Source organism: Bombina bombina, chromosome 4 (genome assembly GCF_027579735.1).
Source record: "Bombina bombina isolate aBomBom1 chromosome 4, aBomBom1.pri, whole genome shotgun sequence".
Classification (NCBI taxonomy): domain Eukaryota; kingdom Metazoa; phylum Chordata; class Amphibia; order Anura; family Bombinatoridae; genus Bombina; species Bombina bombina.
In genome coordinates this window covers 359,493,193-359,513,949 of record NC_069502.1, presented here as the reverse complement: position 1 = coordinate 359,513,949, position 20,757 = coordinate 359,493,193, and the positions used below count along the sequence as shown (strand labels likewise).

The window sequence follows — 20,757 nt, the reverse complement described above, 5'->3', positions numbered from 1 at the left end:
TGTCGCAAGGTCTTTTTTTCCATCAGGATCTCAAATCCTTAAATTTAAAGGTATGGAGATTGAACGCTTGATTCTTAGTCAAAGAGGTTTCTCTGACTCTGTGATTAATACTATGTTACAGGCTCGTAAATCTGTATCTAGGAAGATATATTATAGAGTCTGGAAGACTTACATTTCTTGGTGTCTTTCTCATCATTTTTCCTGGCATTCTTTTAGAATTCCGAGAATTTTACAGTTTCTTCAGGTTGGTTTGGATAAAGGTTTGTCTGCAAGTTCCTTGAAAGGACAAATCTCTGCTCTTTTTGTTCTTTTTCACAGAAAGATTGCTAATCTTCCTGATATTCATTGTTTTGTACAAGCTTTGGTTCGTATAAAACCTGTCATTAAGTCAATTTCTCCTCCTTGGAGTTTGAATTTGTTTCTGGGGGCTCTTCAAGCTCCTCCGTTTGAACCTATGCATTCATTGGACATTAAATTACTTTCTTGGAAAGTTTTGTTCCTTTTGGCCATCTCTTCTGCTAGAAGAGTTTCTGAATTATCTGCTCTTTCTTGTGAGTCTCCTTTTCTGATTTTTCATCAGGATAAGGCGGTGTTGCGAACTTCTTTTAAATTTTTACCTAAGGTTGTGAATTCTAACAACATTAGTAGAGAAATTGTGGTTCCTTCATTATGTCCTAATCCTAAGAATTCTAAGGAGAGATCATTGCATTCATTGGATGTAGTTAGAGCTTTGAAATATTATGTTGAAGCTACTAAGAATTTCCGAAAGACTTCTAGTCTATTTGTTATCTTTTCTGGTTCTTGGAAAGGTCAGAAGGCCTCTGCCATTTCTTTGGCATCTTGGTTGAAATCTTTAATTCATCATGCTTATGTCGAGTCAGGTAAAACTCTGCCTCAAAGGATTACAGCTCATTCTACTAGGTCAGTTTCTACTTCCTGGGCGTTTAGGAATGAAGCTTCGGTTGATCAGATTTGCAAAGCAGCAACTTGGTCTTCTTTGCATACTTTTACTAAATTCTACCATTTTGATGTGTTTTCTTCTTCTGAAGCAGTTTTTGGTAGGAAAGTACTTCAGGCAGCTGTTTCAGTTTGATTTTTCTGCTTATAATTTCATTTTTTTTCATTATAAGATTTAAACTTTATTTTGGGTGTGGATTATTTTCAGCGGAATTGGCTGTCTTTATTTTATCCCTCCCTCTCTAGTGACTCTTGCGTGGAATATCCACATCTTGGGTAGTCATTATCCCATACGTCACTAGCTCATGGACTCTTGCTAATTACATGAAAGAAAACATAATTTATGTAAGAACTTACCTGATAAATTCATTTCTTTCATATTAGCAAGAGTCTATGAGGCCCACCCTTTTTTGTGGTGGTTATGATTTTTTTGTATAAAGCAAAATTATTCCAATTCCTTATTTTTTATGCTTTCGCACTTTTGTCTTATCACCCCACTTCTTGGCTATGCGTTAAACTGATTTGTGGGTGTGGTGAGGGGTGTATTTATAGGCATTTTGAGGTTTGGGAAACTTTGCCCCTCCTGGTAGGAATGTATATCTCATACTTCACTAGCTCATGGACTCTTGCTTATATGAAAGAAATGAATTTATCAGGTAAGTTCTTACATAAATTATGTTTTTCTTTTTTTTTGTCAGAATGCCCTCCCTACTACCATAATCCAAAAGTGTCCTCCAAAATCTGTAGGTAATCTTTGGTGGGATCTTTTTTAAGACGAAGACTATATTCCCTATCTTTCAATATCCTATCTGATTCTTCTATATAGTCATTGTAGTTTTGAATGACAACACCACCACCTTTTATCCGCCTGGCGGATTACTATACTGGTTTCTTTGGACAAACTAAACAAAGCTTTCCTATCATTGGGCCAAAGATTGTGCCTGCCCATAATGTGTTTTGTTATGCCTTCCAGATCGTCCATTACTGTGGACTAAAATAGGTCAATGTAGGAAACTTCCTCTCTTACAGGGGTAAAATTGGAAGGTAATCTCACGTTTGTATGTATATAATTTTCAAATAGGTTATCAGTTCGATCTTCACAACCCAAAAATATCATAGTTTGCTCCCTATTGGTGGTCATGCTATCTGTTATTATAGGGATCCCTTTTATCCCCTTTTGTCTCAAATTCTTCAATGCAAAAAACCTTTGGAGGGACAATTTTCTTGTAAATCTATTGATGTCAAGGAATAAATTAAACATGTTCTGTGGGGTGGAGGGGCAGAACGATAATCCTTTACCCAAAACTCTCACTTCATCATCTGTTAATGATCTTGATGATTAAATTATACCTAGTTTTAATTTCTTCAATTTCTTTTTTTGGATGGTTTTGCCTCTGCACCCCCGTATGGTCTTTTTTGTCTCTGATTTTTTTTTTTGGTTGATTTGGGTTCTGGGGACCTTTTGAAAGTATGTGTGTTCTGTATGTTTTTCCTCCACAAATTGCCAAATTGGCATGGCCTATCCCTAAAAAAAATCCTGTAAGGTAGATGGTAAATTCTGTGGGTCATGTTCTTTTCTAGCCAATCAGTGCTGACTTCTAGGTAACTTCACGTGCTTGAGCACAATGTTATCTATATGGCAACCATGAACTAACGCCCTCTAGCTGTGGGAAACAATCAAAATGCCCTGAGATGAGGCGGTCTTCAAGGGATTAGAAATTAGCATATGAGTCTACCTAGTTTTAGCTTTCAACAAAGAATACCAGGAGAACAACGAACATTTGATGATAAAAGTAAATTGGCAAGTTGTTTAAAATTGCATGCCCTATCTGAATCATGAAAGTTTACTTTTATTAGACTATCAAGTTCACACACTTTTTTTTTTTTTCCTGGTTTAACAGAAAGTTCCTAAAATTAAATTTTATACAGCTTAAATGCAGTAATCAAATTCTATTGTGACTGAAATGACGTTAGTGTTTTTTTTTTAAAAAAAAGTTAATTATAAAATCATGTAAAATTATATGAAATTGTTAATTGCACACGTCCTGAATTGCTAATGCTTTAAAAAAAGCAACTTGCTTTTCAGATTCATAAGTCAGTCATCATCAGTACTGACTAAATTTGCTGTAATGTTTTAGATTTGGTCTTTCCTTGTATTCTTTTTGGTTCTTTAAATGTCTTTGAAAACCACTGGGAAAAATATGTTCGAAAAGCTTGTTAAACAGACTTGTTCTACTAGCATTTCCTGTGATCTCTTGTGCGGTTTTACTAATTCAAATGGTGGTACTTCTAATGAATTGGAATCCATCCAATTCTCTTACAGCACTTTTCAGTCACATATTTTCCACATCACCAGCACTTTTTGGAAACCTGCATTTCTACAGATTTGTCTCTTTTGTATGGTGCCTAATTGATTTTGGTGTGCTGTTGTTCCATACTTTTTGTGATTTGAAAGGCCGTGGCGAAGAGGCCTTGAGCAGCATTTGCACCCATTTCTGGTTACGCAGGTGCTGGAAATTGCTTGCTGTTTTTTTTTTTTTTTTTTTTTTTTTAACCTACATTTCTCACCAGGTTTTTACTTTGTGTTGTGATTCCACAGATGACCACAGGTATTTTTGTTGTGGTCTTTAAATGTTTCCTACTTGCTCTTACCTGATCAATGTAACTGCTTTAAAGGGACCGTAAACACTGCTTAATTACAAGACATTGCTGTTGAATGCAAAGCATTGGCTTCTAAGGCTAATAAGATACTAACTTGTATTAAAATGAGACATAGATTCAAGGGAGGAAAGCATAATTCTGTTGCAATATAAGTCCCTGGTAAGACCTCACCTTTGAAATAATGGAGGATTTAAACTCTGTAGAAAGAATATCTCAATTGGGTCTGTTTTACTTTAGAAAATAGGCACTTGAGAGGTGATATGCTTATTTACAAATTTATTTAAGGCACATATACAGAGTTGGCGGAGCGTTGTTTATCCAAGACAATAGTTTGTGTCAAGAGGCCACATTTTCAGACTAGCAGAAAGGAGAATTAATCTCTGTAATGCTTGTGGGATTGTCCTCTATCAGACCAAACGTGGCCAGTAGTCTTCTTATCCCAGCATCAAGTGGAATGATGGGAAATATCCCAGAGCAGAGAACGTTTTGTACAATGAGGCAAGCAGTACTCACAGTAGGCAGGGTAGTCCTTAGCGGCAACAGGAAGGAAATCCAGTAGAAAGACAGTTCAGTGTTAAACCAATAGAAGGACCGGGGACAGGCAGGAGTCAGAAAAAAAGGAAATCCAGTAATACAACAGTTCAGGGATAAACCAATAGAATGGTCAGGCAGGCAGAGTTCGGTACCAGTATAGCAATCCAACAGTTCAGGGGTTAAGCAGGCTGAGTGGTGAGACAGGCAGAGTTCAGCAACAGTATAGCAATTCAGTACTTTAGGGGTTAAACAAGCAGAGTAGTCACAGGCAGAGTTCAGTAACGTAATAGCAATCCAGTAATAAAGTACACAGCACCCAGGAGCACAAAAGCAACACCTATATTTGGGCAATGTAAGTAGAGAACAGAGGTACTTGCATAGCCCCAGGTTTGCGCCATGGAACAGTTCCAGGAGGCTCAGAGGGATGACGTTGCAGCAAGTGCGCCCTGAGCACCGCCGCATCCATAGCAACCACTCCAGCAACCGGAAAGAGCCGACTGCGTCCGTGGCAACGGTCACAGGAAAGGAAGCGGAGCGGCATGACAGAGCCCCCTTCTGAAAGGGTACCTCCGGGACCCTAACGTGGCTTGGATGGATGAGCAGAGTGAAACCTGGAGACCAAAGAAGGAGCATGCAGACTGGCAGGAATCCAGGAACGATATGCCACAGAGTAACCCTTCTAATGCATGAGGTACTGCAGTTGCCTGCGCCTGTATCTGGAGTCCAGTATCTTTGCAACCTCGTAATCAGGTTCACCATGAATTAAGAGCGGAGGAGGAGGAGGTCTGAGTCGAGTATATCTGTTCTTGATATAGATAGTGGAAAAGTAGATGGCGCTGGTCTGCAGAATGATTTTTCTCTGATAATGAAGAGAAAACAGGGCTTGAAGTGTATGTAGGAACCAAATAAATATGGGTGCAGTATAATCACTCTATATGCTGCGATAGTTCAGCTTCAAAATCGTATATCTCCAAGTTGGGGTATGGTGTTTCCATATAATGCCTGCTGCTTGGCTGTGGATAAATGGAGACTCAAATGACAAAAAATCCAATGTGCAAAGGAAAACAAAGTAGTAACTTACTCCATATAACGGAGGATCCGGCATGGTACAGCAAAGAAGAATTTCAACAGTCTTCCAATTTTGGTGAAAAGATGTATTTTTATTAGCTCAACGCATTTCAACGTTAAAACATCTTTGTCAAGAGCAAGATTAAAAGCAAGAATAAAAATAGTAAAAACAAATGACTGAGTAAGATACTCCGTTCAGTATCTTAGAATGTTCAGGCAGGTAGAGTTCGGTACCAGTATAGCAATCCAACAGTTCAGGGGTTAAGCAGGCAGAGTTCAGCCACAGTGTAACAATCCAGTACTTTAGGGGTTAAGCAGAGTAGTCAGGCAGGCAGAGTTCAGTAACGTTATGGCAATCCAGCACTTTAAGGGTTAAACAAGCAGAGTAGGCAGTCGGGCAGAGTTCAGTAACGTAATAGCAATCCAGTAATAAAGTACACAGCACCCAGGAGCACGAAAAGCAACACCTATACTTGGGCAATGTAAGTAAAGAACAGAGGTACTTGCATAGCCCCAGGTTTGCGCCAAGGAACAGTTCCTGGAGGTTCAGAGGGATGACGTTGCAACAAGTGCGCCCAGAGCACTGTCGTTTCCATAGCAACCACCCCAGCAACCGGCCACAGGAAAGGAAGCGGAGCGGCGTGACAATCTCCAGCAACATAAACATTTTTTCATGGTAAGAGCAATCAAATTGTGGAACTCCTTGCTTAAGGAGGTAGTTAACGCCAATACCTTAGACACATTTAAAAATGTGTTAGGTACATTTCTGGCTAAAAACAGAATTCAGGGATAAGATTGCTTGAGTTAAATGGGTCGGCTTTCTAACTGAATTAATGCAAGTTCAATTGGAGCTTCTTTATTGTAAATCAAGTAGGATTTGTATAGGTTGAACTTGATGTACTTCTGTCTTCTTTTAACCCAAACACCACCAACGACTTGCCTTATTTGAATGAGAAAATCCAGACTTGAGTCTGTAGGCAACAAGGCTAGCCATGGTCATATTGTTTGTATAAATTAGATTGTTTTGCAGTTATCTGTTAAAGCGAATTAGGGAAAAACATGTAGCAGGTTAAGGAAACAACAATTTTCACAGTTACATTTTGGTTCAAGCTACATTATTTGCCATTTACTAGACTGAGCTAATAGGATTTAATTGCTGTTTTACCTTTCTCATTATATTTTGCAAATAAGTATTGTCTTTGCTTGCTACATCTACTGCTACAGGTACTGTTCACCATATATTTGGATCTAGTCTCACTGCTTTCCCAGTGGTTTGAGTTCAAAGATAATACAAGTGCGTTGTACAGTTAGAAGTTTCTGTATTTAACCAGACTATTTTGGTGGCTGTATCTTAAAAATCGTAAGAAAAAATAAATAATAAAAAATAAAAATAATGAACATACAAATATTATATTCTTTGGTCCTCCAGAAAGTTTCCATTAATGAAAAAGCACAGCATGTTTGGAATTGTAGGAACTGCAGCTCTGCCGGGATGCAGTGCTCGCTGGTAGGAAGTGAGCCAAGTAGTTTGACCAGCAGTTTTTGGTGCAACGTCAACCTTTCCACTGTACTGGGAATGAGTATACTGGATGTAGGCAGCTGGGAGTATTGTTGGTACCTCATTACAAGTAGGGGGAGGATGTAACTTGTCGGTCAGAGCTTCATTCAAATAAATAATGATTACAGCCCACCTGTGTATGTCATTGGCCCCTAGTGATCCACTGGCTATCCAGTGTTCTTGTGGAGGACAGCTATCAATTGTAATTTTATAGTCAAAACTGAAATCAAATGAGCAGTCAAGCCACTATATAACAGTAGCTACAGTGTTTTTAAACAGTTTGTTACTTAAAGGGACATGAAACCCATTTTTTTTTATTTAATGAGTCAACTTTCTAATTTACTTCTATTATCTAATTTTGTTTTGTTATAGTTATATATTTGTTATATTTATATATTTGTTTCATTTATTGAAAAGGATACTCAGGAGCTGCTGATTGGTGGCTGCACATTTAATCTAATTTGCTCACCACATGCATTCAGCTAGCTCCCAGTAGTACATTGCTGCTTCTTCAAAGGATACCAAGAGAACTAAGCAAATCGTAAAATAGAAGTAAATTGGAAAGTTGTTTAAAATGGTAATTTCTATTTAATCATAAAAGAAAGAATTGAGTTTCATGTTCCTTTTAAATATTTTGCTTCATCTGTGTTACATTTTTGTTTTATGCTTTTTATGTTTTGTCCTATTTTCTCAATCATTGAAATCTGGTTTGTTATTCTATACCTTTGCAACATTCAAGATAAAGGCAATAATTAAAAAAACAAAACACAACTAATAAACATTCGTTAGCTATATACTTGTAACTATAAAAGCTGTGATCTAAGACTGACACAGCAGGACCTTCTGACAGTTACATTTTTTTTACGTATCTTTTATATGCTCTGCTAGGAAATACAATTATTTTAAAGTCTCCTAGCAAAACATACAATTAATCATATTATATATATATATATATATATATATATTATACATACACACACACACACACACAGTATATTAACAATTATTTATGTGTCTTGTGTTCCTTTCTTTCAGAAACAAGTCTATATTTTATTGTCTGTGAAGGAAGTGCTTGCTTTTTGAGCAATGAACACAGACTTTGTGATACTCCCCGCTGCAAAAAGTGGAAACTCTGTCAAATTAAAAGGAAAGTAAGTATAATGCATCTTAATATTGGAATCTGTGCAAAATAATGTGTAAAAAGAATAAATAAACTAAAATATTAAGTTAAAAAAGTAATTGTCTGAATATTATGCTACCAAATTGACACATAAATTATGCCCTCCCTGTTGCATTTTTTTTAATATAATTTAGGCTTCATTTGATACGGCCAGTCAGTGCCCATATAGCTCAAGTCATTTTATTCAATGGCTGCATGCTTGGAGATGCTCTTTGTTTCAGGAGAGAGAGCCTAAAACAATACTCACATGTTTAGCACTTCTCATACAGATGAGGAGAGCTATTCTATTGGCTTAAAGAGACAGTCAAGTAAAAATTAAACTTTCATGATTCAAATAGTGCATACTGCATGCAATTTTAAACAACTTTCCTATTTGCTTTTATCATCAAATTTGCTTTGTTTTCTTGGTATTTTTTGTTAAAAGCTAAACTTAGGTAGGCTCATAAGCTGATTTCTAAGCCGTCAGTGCATTTTGACAGTTTTTTTTACAGTTAGACAGTGCTAGTTCAAGTGTGTCATAGCTAACATTGTGCTCACTCCCGTCGAGTTATTGTTGAGTCAGTTAAAATGCAAGTCTGTGAATAGGACTGAGATAAGGGGCAGTCTGCAGAAATCTTAGATACAAGGTAATCACAGCGATAAAAAGTATATTAATATAACAGTGTTGTTTATGCAAAACTGGGAAGTGAGCAATAAAGGGATTGGGGAAGGAACAGGCAGGCAATACAGAAAGGTGCTGTAAACAATTCCAAATGTATTGCTTGAAAAATAAGTAAAAAGACAGACATGGAACAGAAAGACAGACAAGACAACTGACACGTTTTGCGTCCCCTACAGGCGCTTACTCATTTACATCAATAAAGGGATTATCTATCTATCTTTTTAAACAATAAACATACTGTCCCTTTAAATGGTATTTAATTTTCAGGATCCTATACAGCCTGTGTTGTTTTTAATATTGAATGATCTTCTTGATACACATTACCATGGGGAGAGAAATTGAAGCAAGCATTGTGTGAAATAATTATTTAGTCTCTTTGTTTGAGAGCAAACAACCATCAGCTTGCTTCTGTAGAACAGAACTGTTCATGTGATGCATTCTCTAACATCCAAAAAAAAGAGGACTGGCTGAAAGTTACATTAAAAGTGCTTTTACATTATTAAAATATTTAAACCAACTCTGATTAAAGGGACACTGAACTCAATCAATTGTTCAGATTCAGATAGAGCATGCAATTTTAATCAACTTTCTAATTTACTCCTATTATAAATTATTTTTCTTTCTCTTGCTAGCTTTTTTGTTTTTTTTGTTTAGAACTCTGGAAAGCACTTTTTTATTGTTGGATGAATGTATCCACCAATCAGCAAGAACAACCCAGGTTATTCCCAAAAATGGGCCGGCATCTAAACTCAGGGCCGCCATCAGGGGGTGACTCCTGTCAGGGGCCCAATGGGCCGGGGGGGCCCCATGAGGCAAGAACTAAAAAGTTTTTGGGCTGCCACCAGTGGGTACTACAGCAGAGTGCTAATTGAGCATAGGAAATGTTATTACAAGGAGTAAAGTATTAGCATTTGAGATGATTTCTGAGTGTGCACTAAACCACTATGGACAGTGTGAGGCAGACTTGGCACTTTATTTTTACAGTGTGTGCCTGAGTCAGACGGCAGATCATTTTAATTTGCAGAGGAGGTAGGACTTACTTAGCAAATGTTTTTTATTTCTTTGTGCAATTTCGGATTGTAACTTCAGTGTGGTAGTAGTTGTATGGTGGGGCCAGATGTCCATAAAAACATTTTTTTTTAGCAGCAGTGTATTTATGATTATTTGACAATGCTGTAGAAATTCTATATTTAAAACCATGCACAAATGTTTCCTCCTCAATACACAAATGGTAGGTGCCCTTTTGGCAGATATGCATTTTTTTTAATATATATATATATATATAACATTCCAGTTTACTGCCCCTTTATGCAGAGGCATTTTATGTAAGATTTTTACATCTGCGTAAAATGTTATACTCTCAGACTAAGATTGCTCAGTGTTTTTGAAATGAGACAGGTTAACTTAAAACTGTTCAGTTTACACTACAGCTGACTTCATTTTGAAATGCATACCAACAAGCCTAAATGCTGCATTTAACCAGATCTAATGGTATGAGTACCATAGCTTATGGTTCCACCAAGACCATATAGAGTACAGCATTTTCAAAATCCATAAGTACAGCTGACAGATGGGAACATTTGTACACTATATTTGAAGTGGTGCTCTTGGTTGTGGAAAATGGGGAAAAAAACAAACAAACATATGTCAACCTTTTAAAAGTACTTTTCTTCATCTAGCTATCTACCCAGATCATTAACGTACAATTTTGAATTAACAGAATTATTTTTGTTTGCACATTTACAAATATGATTCTTTAAAAATTGATCTCTTAATTTCTGCAATTTTTGTCATCATGCTTGTCACACACTGTTGATTTAGGGGATGCAAGGTGCAGAAATGTTTCCTCCTGTGAGTGTTTCTGTGGGTGTCTGTGTTTATGTCTTTGTGCTTTGGTTTGTGTTTCTAAGTGTGTATGTATTTTTTTTTCCTGTGGGTCTCTCTGTGAGGGTGGGTGTGTATGTCTTTGTGCATTTTCTGTGGATGTCTGTGAGGGTGTGTGCATAATCTGCATATGTCTTTGAGCTTTTTCTATGAGTGTCTCTGTGAGGGTGTGTGTATATTTGTCTTTGTGTATTTTCTCTGGATGCCTCTGTGAGGGTGGGTGTGCATGTCTGTGTTTCTCTTGTTAAGTGTATCCAGTCCACGGATCATCCATTACTTATGGGATATTCTCCTTCCCAACAGGAAGTTGCAAGAGTCCACCCACAGCAGAGCTGCTATATAGCTCCTCCCCTAACTGCCATATCCAGTCATTCTCTTGCAAGCTCTCAACATAGCTGGAGGTAGTAAGAGGAAAGTGGTGTAAGATAGTTAGTTTTTTCTTCAATCAAAAGTTTATTGTTTTTAAATGGTACCGGAGTTGTACTATTTTATCTCAGGCAGCATTTAGAAGAAGAATCTGCCTGCGTGTTTCTATGATCTTAGCAGAAGTAACTAAGATCCACTGCTGTTCTTACATATGTCTGAAGAGTGAGGTAACTTCAGAGGGGGAATGGCGTGCAGGTTATCCTGCTATAAGGTATGTGCAGTTATAAGTTTTTCTAGGGATGGAATTGCTAGAAAATGCTGCTGATACCGGATTAATGTAAGTTAAGCCTAAGACAGTGATTTAATAGCGACTAGTATCAGGCTTACAATCAGAGTTATATACTCTTATAAATTTGCAATATAAAACGTTTGCTGGCATGTTTAATCGTTTTTATATATGCTTTGGTGATAAAACTTGATTGGGGCTTAGTTTTTTTCCACATGGCTGGCTTAAATTTTGCTTAGAAACAGTTTCCTGAGGCTTTCCACTGTTGTAATATGAGTGGGAGGGGCCTATTTTAGCGCTTTTTTGCGCAGTTAAAATTACAAAATGAATCATCCAGCTTCCCTCAGCAGTCCCATGAATACTATAGGACATCTCTAAAGGGCTAAAAAGGCTTCCAAAATCGTTTATAGGGAAGGTATGACTACAGCACAGCTGTGGCAGTTTGTTGTGTCTGTTAAAAAATGTCTGTCGTTTTTTTTATCCGTTTTTTGCATTAAGGGGTTAATCATCCATTTGCAAGTGGGTGCAATGCTCTGTTAACCTATTACATATACTGTAAAAATTTCGTTTGATTTACTGCCTTTTTTCACTGTTTTTCAAATTTTGACAAAATTTGTTTCTCTTAAAGGCACAGTAACGTTTTTTTATATTTGCTTGTCAACTTGATTTAAAGTGTTTTCCAAGCTTACTAGTCTCATTACTAGTCTGTACAAACATGTCTGACATAGAGGAAACTCCTTTTTCATTATGTTTAAAAGCCATGGTGGAACCCCATCTTAGAATGTGTACCAAATGTACTGATTTCATGTTAAACAATAAAGATCTTTTTTTTGTCTTTAAAAAATTATCACCAGAGGATTCTGTCGAGGGGGTAGTTATGCCGACTAACTCTCCCCACGTGTCAGACCCTTTGACTCCCGCTTCAGGGACTCACGCTCAAATGGCGCCAAGTACATCAAGGGCGCCCATAGCGTTTATTTTACCAGAGGATTCTGTCGAGAGGGAAGTTACGCCGACTAACTCTCCCCACGTGTCAGACCCTTTGACTCCCGCTTCAAGGACTCACGCTCAAATGGCGCCAAGTACATCAAGGGCGCCCATAGCGTTTATTTTACAAGACATGGCAAAAGTTATGAATAATACTCTGGCAGCGGTATTAGTCAGACTACCTGAAATTAAAGGAAAGCAAGATAGCTCTGGGGGTAGATACAGAGCATACAGATGCTTTAAGAACCATGTCTGATACTGCCTCACTATATGCAGAAGCTGAGGGGAGCTTCAGTCTGTGGGTGATATTTTTGACTCAGGGAAGATGATTTAACCTGATTCCGATATTTCTACATTTAAAATTTATGCTCGAGATCCTCCACTTGTTGCTCAGGGAGGTTTTAGCTTCTCTGAATGACTGTGTTACAATCACAGTGCCAGAGAAATTGTGTAGACTGAATAAATACTATGCAGTGCCGGTGTGTACTGTTGTTTTTCCAATACCTAAAGAGGTTTACAGAAATTATTAATAAGGAATGGGATAGACCAGGTGTGCCGTTCTCTTCACCTCCTATTTTTAGAATTATGTTTCTAACAGATGCCACCACACGGGACTTATGGCAGACAGTTCCTAAGGTGGAGAGAAGAGTTTCTACTCTAGCTAAGCGTACCACTATCCCTGTCGAGGACAGTTGTGCTTTTTTAGATCCAATGGATAAAAAGTTAGAGGGTTACCTTAGGAAAATGTTTATTCAACAAGGTTTTATCCTGCAGCCCCTTGCATGCATTGCTCCTGTCACTGCTGCTGCGGCGTTCTGGTTTGAGTCTCTGGATGAGGCTTTACAGGTAGCGACTCCATTGGATGAATATACTGGACAAGCTTAGAGCACTTAAGCTAGCCAATTCCTTTGTTTCTGATGCCTTTGTTCATTTGACTAAACTAACGGCTAAGAATTCTGTTTTTACTATACTGGCGCGCAGAGCGCTATGGCTTATATCATGGTCAGCTGTCGTGACTTTAATAAATAAGCTACTTAACTTCTCTTCAAGGGGCAGACCCTATTCGGGCCTGTTTTGAAGGAGATTATTGCTAATATCACTGGAGGAAACGGTCATGCCCTTCCTCAGGACAGGTCCAAATTAAGGGCCAAAAAGTCTAATTTTCGTGCATTTCGAAATTTCAAGGCAGGTGTGGCATCAACTTCCTCTAAGGCAAATCAAGAGGGAACTTTTGCTCAGTCCATGGTCTGGAGACAACCGGACCTGGAACAAAGATAAGCAGGCCAAGGAGCCTGCTGCTGCCTCTAAGACAGCATGAAGGAACAGTCCCCTATCCGGTAACGGATCCTGTAGGGGACAGACTTTCATTCTTCGCCCAGGCGTGGGCAAGAGATGCCCAGGATCCCTGGGCATTGGAAATTATATCCCAGAGATATCTTCTGGATTTCAAAGCTTCCCCTCCAAAAAAGGGGAGATTTCACCTTTCACAATTATCTGCAAATCGGATAAAGAAAGAGGCATTCTTACATTGTGTATGAGACCCATCCAGTTCCAAGAGAGGAACAGGGACAGAGTTTTTCTCAAATCTGTTTGTGTTTCCCAAGGAGAGGGAACCTTCAGACCTATTTTGGATCTAAAGATCTTAAACAAATTCCTCAGAATTCCATCATTTAAGATGGAAACTATTCGTACAATCTTAACTATGATCCAGGAGAACCAATAGAGGACTACAATGGATTTGAAGGATGCTTATCCTCACATAACGATGCATAAGGATCACCATCGTTTTTCAGGTTTGCCTTTCTAGACAGGCATTACCAGTTTGTAGCTCTTTCCTTTGTGTTAACTACAGCCCCAAAAATCTTTATGGAGGTTCTGGGGTCGCTTTGGCGGTCCTTAGGCAGCGGGGCATATAAGTGGCCCCTTATTTAGGCGTCGAACATCCAAATTGCCAAGTCTCATACGGACGTAGTACTGGCATTTCTGAGATTGCATGGGTGGAAAGTGAACAAGGAAAGAGTTCTCTATCCCCAATCTCAAGGGTTTCCTTCCTAGGGACTCTGATAGATTCTGTAGAAATGAAAATTTACCTGACGGAGTCCAGGTTGTCAAAATTTCTAAATTACTGCCGTGTTCTTAATTCCATCCGCGCCCTTCGGTGGCTCGGTACATGAATGTAATCGGCTTAATGGTAGCTGCAATGGACATAGTACCGTTTGCACGCCTACATTTCAGACCGCTGCAACTATGCATGCTCAGTCAATGGAACGGGGATTACACAGATTTGTCCCCCTCTTAAATCTGGACCAAGAGGCTAGAGATTCTTTTCTCTGGTGGCTATCTCGGGTCCATCTGTCCAAGGGTATGACCTTCCGCAGGTCAGATGGGACAGTTGTTACAACAGATGCCAGCCTTTTAAGTTGGGATACAGTCTGGAACTCCCTGAAGACTCAGGGATAGTGGACTCAGGAGGAGACCCTCCTTCTAATAAATATTCTGGAACTGGGAGCGATATTCCATGCTCTTCAGGCTTGGCCTCAGTTAAGCAACTCTGAGGTACATCAGATTTCAGTCGGACAATATCACAACTGTGGCTTACATCAATCATCAAGGGGGAACAGAAGTTCCCTAGCGATGTTAGAAGTCTTAAAATAATTCACTGGACAGAGACTCTCTCTTGTCTATCAGCTCTCCATATCCCAGGTGTTGAGAACTGGGAGGCGGATTTTCTAAGTCGTCAGACTTTTCATCCGGGGAAGTGGGAATTCCCTCCGGAGGTCTTTGCACAAGATCAAGCAGGAGAGTGCTTTGGTGTTTTTGTCAGCACCTGCGTGGCCACGCAGGACCTGGTATGCAGATCTGGTGGACATGTCATCCTTTCCATCATGGTCTCTGCTTCTGAGACAGGACCCTCTACCTCAGGGTCCTTTCAACCATCTAAATTAAACTTCTCTGAGATGGACTGCCTGGAGACTGAACGCTTGATATTATCAAAGCATGGCTTCTCCGAGTCAGTCATTGATACCTTAATACAGGCATGAAAGCCTGTCACTAGGAAAATTTAACATAGATATGGCATAAATATCTTATTGGTATGAATCCAAGGGTTACTCACGGAGTAAAGTCAGGATTCCCAGGATACTATCTTTTCTCTAAGATGATTTTGAGAAAAGAGTTGTCAGCTAATTCCTTAAAGGGACAGATTTCTACTCTGTCTATTCTTTTGCACAAGCGTCTGGCAGATTCTCCAGACGTTCAGGCATTTTGTCAGGCTTTGGTTAGAACCAAGCCTGTGTTTAAACCTGTTGCTCCGCCATGGAGCTTAAACCTGATTATTAAGGTTCTTCAAGGAGTTCCGTTTGAACCTCTTCACTCCATAGATATCAAACTTTTTATCTTGGAAAGTTCCTTTTTGGTAGCTATTTCCTCGGCTCGTAGAGTCTCCGAGTTATCTGCTTTACAATGTGATTCTCCTTATCTGGTCCTCGTACGGATAAGGTAGTCCTGCGTATCAAACCTGGGTCTTTTACCTAAGGTGGTATCTAACAAGAATATCACTCGAGAGTGTTGTTCCATTCTTGTATCCTAATCCTTCTTCAAAGAAGGAACGTCTATTACACAATTTGGACGTGGTTCGTGCTTTAAAGTTTTACTTACAAGCTACTTCAGATTTTCATCAAACATTTACTTTGTTGTCTGCTCTGGACAGAGGAGAGGTCAAAAGACTTCATCAACCTCTCTTTCTTTTTGGTTAAAAAGCATAATTCGTTTAGCTTATGAGACTGCTGGACAGCAGCCTCCTGAAGGGATTACAGCTCATTCTACTAGAGCTGTGGCTTTTCACCTTTTTAAAATGAGGTTTCTGTTGAACAGATTTACAAGACGGCGTCTTGGTCTGCGCTTCATACTTTGTTTCTTCGGAGGCTATTTTTGGGAGGAAGGGTTTTTTTCAGGCAGTGATACCTTCCGTTTAAGTACCTGCCTTGTCCCTCCCTTCATCCGTGTACTTTAGCTTTGGTATTGGTATCCCATAAGTAATAGATGATCTGTGGACTGGATACACTTAACAAGAGAAAACATAATTTATGCTTACCTGATTAATTTATTTCTCTTGTAGTGTATCCAGTCCACGGCCCGCCCTGTCATTTTAAGGCAGGTAATTTTTTTTCATTTAAACTACAGTCACCACTGCACCCTATGGTTTTTCCTTTCTCTGCATGTTTTCGGTCGAATGACTGGATATGGAAGTTAGGGGAGGAGCTATATAGCAGCTCTGCTGTGGGTGGACTCTTGCAACTTCCTGTTGGGAAGGAGAATATCCCATAAGTAATGGATGATCCGTGGACTGGATACACTACAAGAGAAATAAATTTATCAGGTAAGCATAAATTATGTTTTTCTGTGGATATCTCTGTGAGGGTGTATGTATGTATGTCTGTGTTTTCTGTGGGTGTCTGTGAGGATGTGTGTATGTCTTTGTGTGTTTTCTGTGGATGTCTCAGTGAGGGTGTGTGTATGTATGTCTTTCTGTGTTTTCTGTGGTTGTCTCTCTGTGTGTGTGTATATCTTTGTGTGTTTTCTGAGGCTGTCTCTGTCTGTGTTTCCTTGGGTGTATGTGCAAGTTTGAGTTTGTGTGTGTGTGTCCATTGTCTGTTCCTTTTTTGGACATTTTGACCTTACTACTGATTATTCACATCTTTCTACAGATTTTGAGACTAACAAGATCTTTCCGGAAGTCGCCAATCCACCATTTAACCTTTAAATTATTGTTTAGGCAGTTCAGTGCACTTCCTTTCAGCCACTGCATGCTGTTGTCATCATTTAGTTGGCATCTTCCTTTACAAAAAGATAATCAGAACTCCATATTTTGTTTTCTAAATCTCCTTTTTTTTTTTACAAAACTGTAGGTTACCTCATTACTTGTCAGGTCAATGTAAACAAGTGCTGAGTGTCTGTTTGGGTGTCTGTGTCTGAGTGTGTTTCTTTGTGTGTCTGCTCGAGGGTCTATATGTGAATCCTTGTGTGTGTGTGTGTTTCAGTATATGAGTGTGTCTGTGAATGTTGCTACCTTTACAACATTTCCAAGTTTAAATAGACACTTAAGAATAAAGTGCATATATACGTTATAGTCACTTGGTCAAAAATTACACATGTCAAAGGAGGGGGCCCTGATCAATGGTTAAGTCAGGGGCCCCAAAATTTCTAGTGGTGGCCCTGTCTAAACTTACATTCTTGCATTTCACATAAAGATACCAAGAGAATGAAGAAAATTTGCTAATAGGAGTAAATTAGAAAGTTGCTTAAAATGTCATGCTCTATCTGAATCACGAAAGAAAAAAATTGGGTTCAGTGTCCCTTTAATTTGTTATCTCGGTTCACACTAGATAATACTCATCAATGAGAAGCCCTTGTCATTTGGGGGGATGGACAGAATATACATTTAGAGGTGGCTCACCTTACTGATCTCCTCCCTCCACATTTATGGCCATCACAGGATAAACCAAATGTCCTTCTCCTAACTCTTTCTTACTGGAGATGTTTCTAGATCCTTTGTTGGAGCAAGAAACCAGGACAGCTAAGATGGGAGTGTTAGGAAACCCACAAGTCTTTGTGTCCTATCTGTTATCTTATGTAAAGGGTTTTTAAAGCTAACAGTGACTAAAGGGCGGGGTCTTCTACCGTTTTCTGTCACCCCTGTTGCATATAAGACTAGAAAAAGACCTTAGGCTTATACTGAGAAAATGAACCATTTACTTAATCAGATTTGTTCATAAACAAGCTTTTCTTTAAGAATATCATATTTATTTCAGATGCTTAAAAACAAAACTAGATCTAAGTTTACTGATACACAACTGTGCAGGCATAAGACAATACCTGTATTGCTAAAACCTATAAGATCATTTGTTTTCAGTTTCTCCTAAGGTAGAATCTGTTATTATGATTATTTCCAATGAAATTATTTCCCTTGCTGATGATTTTGGGGCATATAGTGTTATGAATAAAAAAAATATTTGGAAGGCCTTTCTGTAAAGCAATCTTTCTAACATCTAGGATGCAGAGTATTATGACATTTCTTTAAGATTTACATCAAATACATCTTTCAACCATTAATGAACTTCTAAATTATGATAGCAACAAATCTGGTTAGACATGCTTTATGGTTACATCACTGAGAAGCAGACTCAAGTTCCAAAGTAATAATATTTTCAGCTTGCCATTTGAATTATCTATGTTGTTTGGGAACGATTTATACAATCTTAATTCTAATAGCTGTGCAGGTAGAATTACTTTCTTACCATATACATTTATATCCTGATGGTCAGAGTCTTTCCCCTTTTAACTGCATAATACGGTTAGGACAGTCTATCATGTTGACGATCATGTGGCTTCCTGATCCTGCACATTTTTATATCGAAACTTCTTTCTGATCGAGAACATTTGCCTCCGTCTTGAAGGGGTTAAAAGAGTGCAGAGTTTTGTACTAGCAAATCTTCAGCCTACAAAGAACTATTTAATTCTAAAGGTTGGAAAGTATATACACAGACTAAAGGTAGAATACATGGTAAACCCTCCTCATGTCAAGACAGTCACCTATATGTTGTGAATACTCAGGTGTCACCACCTCCATTTGAGACAAAAAGAGACCTACATTTCAATACATAGATCATTTGCTGCAGCCAAATTTATTACAGGAAGTTTCATAATCCTGGCATTGACAGGGCTTTTACTTTTGACTAGTCCTGATAAATTAAAAAGATGGATCATGGATATCTGTATTAGACCCGAGGTTCTTGAAGTAGTTTCTCGACAATTTTAACAGTCATTGATCTAATAACTCTGAATAGATCTAAGAATACTCACTTTAGTGTTCCAGGGGAGAAAAGTCACTTGCAGTATCTGAAAAAGAAGGAAATCTTTATAGTGAAATCTTTTTAGTTATCAGAATGACAGTTTGGTTGGAGCCAGCTCAGAGAATGAAGCCCATATGCAGATGGTAGAGATGCTGGAGTTTCTTCAGTGCCATAACTGGATAATAAAGAGAGACAACTCTCAATTGACACAAGTTTAGCCAGCCGTGGCCTAGATTTCTAGTGGTACGCTAACTTTCTATGTTTATATGTAAAAGCACTTTCAGCAGTTTTTTTTTTCTTTTTCTTTTCTAACACCTCACATCTCCTCATGTTGAGCCCTTATAACTTAAACGTGCAATATTTTTATAAACCAATTATCAGACAGTGTTAATATGAGTGTTGCTATACATTATAACATGTTTTTGAGGTGTTTAGTGCAACTTTTTTCACGTAACCAGAGGTCTGAGTTTGCAGTGTTTACCAGTGCGCAAAACATTATTGTAATTTAAGTATTTTTCGGGTGTGCCCAAAAAGGCACATTTTGCCCCAATGGAAACGCACGGGAGTGTTGGCTCCAATTGTAATCTAACCCATAGTGTTGTGCATTTTTGCCAAAAAGTTAAACTTTTCGTCCCAGAAGTGTTGTGGAACATCCATGTGGTCTTGAGCAAACTTGAGACATACAGTGTTTTCCTTTGGTGTCCTTCCATGAACACCATTCTTGATCAGTGTTTTTCTGATAGTTTTCAGGAGTTTTTTGCTTTTTTCCTCTATTAGGATTGCCTGTTGTGTTTTTGTATGATCTTTGCAGGACGCCTACTACTATGGAGAGTAGTCCTGACATTTCTTCATTTATAGACAATGTGTCTTATCATGGATTTAAGAACACCAAGGTCTTTAGCAATACTTTTGCAACTTATTTAATCTTTGTTTTTTGCTATAATGCATCTTCTAAGGTCCTGTGGTGTTTTTGGAATCAAGGCATGGTTCACACTAACCAAGCTTTCTTGAGAAAACAGATTTTATAGTAACCAGTCTTTGTGTGCTTTTATTTAAAGGGCAGGGTACCTGTGTAAACAAACTCTTCCAATTTCATCTCCTTAACCCCTTAGTGACCAGAGCACTTTTCCATTTGTTGACCGTTTGGGACCAAGGCTATTTTTACATTTCTGCTGTGTTTGTGTTTAGCTGTAATTTTCCTCTTACTCATTTACTGTACCCACACATATTATATACCGTTTTTCTCGCCATTAAATGGACTTTCTAAAGATACCATTATTTTCATCATATCTTATAATTTACTATTAAAAAAATTATAAAATATGAGGGAAAAAATGGAAAAAAAACAATTTTTTCAAACTTTGACCCCCAAAATCTGTTGCACATCTACAACCACCAAAAAACACCCATGCTAAATAGTTTCTAAATTTTGTCCTGAGTTTAGAAATACACAATGTTTACATGTTCTTTGCTTTTTTTGCAAGTTATAGGGCACTAAATAAAAGTAGCACTTTGCTATTTCCAAACCACTTTTTTTCAAAATTAGCGCTCGTTACATTGGGATACTGATATCTGTCAGGAATCCCTGAATATCCTTTAACATGTGTATATATATTTTTAGAAGACATCCCAAAGTTTTGATCTAGGCCCATTTTGGTATATTTCATGCCACCATTTCACCGCCAAATGCGATCAAATAAAAAAAAAATGTTCACTTTTTCACAAATTTTTTCACAAACTTTAGGTTTCTCACTGAAATTATTT

At 38.2% G+C, this 20,757-nt stretch overlaps 1 long non-coding RNA gene across 1 annotated transcript in view; it reads left to right on the top strand.

The window, feature by feature from the left end:
- LOC128655383 (uncharacterized) overlaps nt 1-7,886 on the top strand; it is a 62,893-nt gene extending 55,007 nt beyond the window's left edge. The window contains exon 3 of the long non-coding RNA XR_008401773.1: nt 7,814-7,886. This is a non-coding gene — a long non-coding RNA (uncharacterized LOC128655383). The remainder of the gene's footprint in view (nt 1-7,813) is intronic.
- The last annotated feature ends 12,871 nt before the right edge of the window (nt 7,887-20,757 follow it).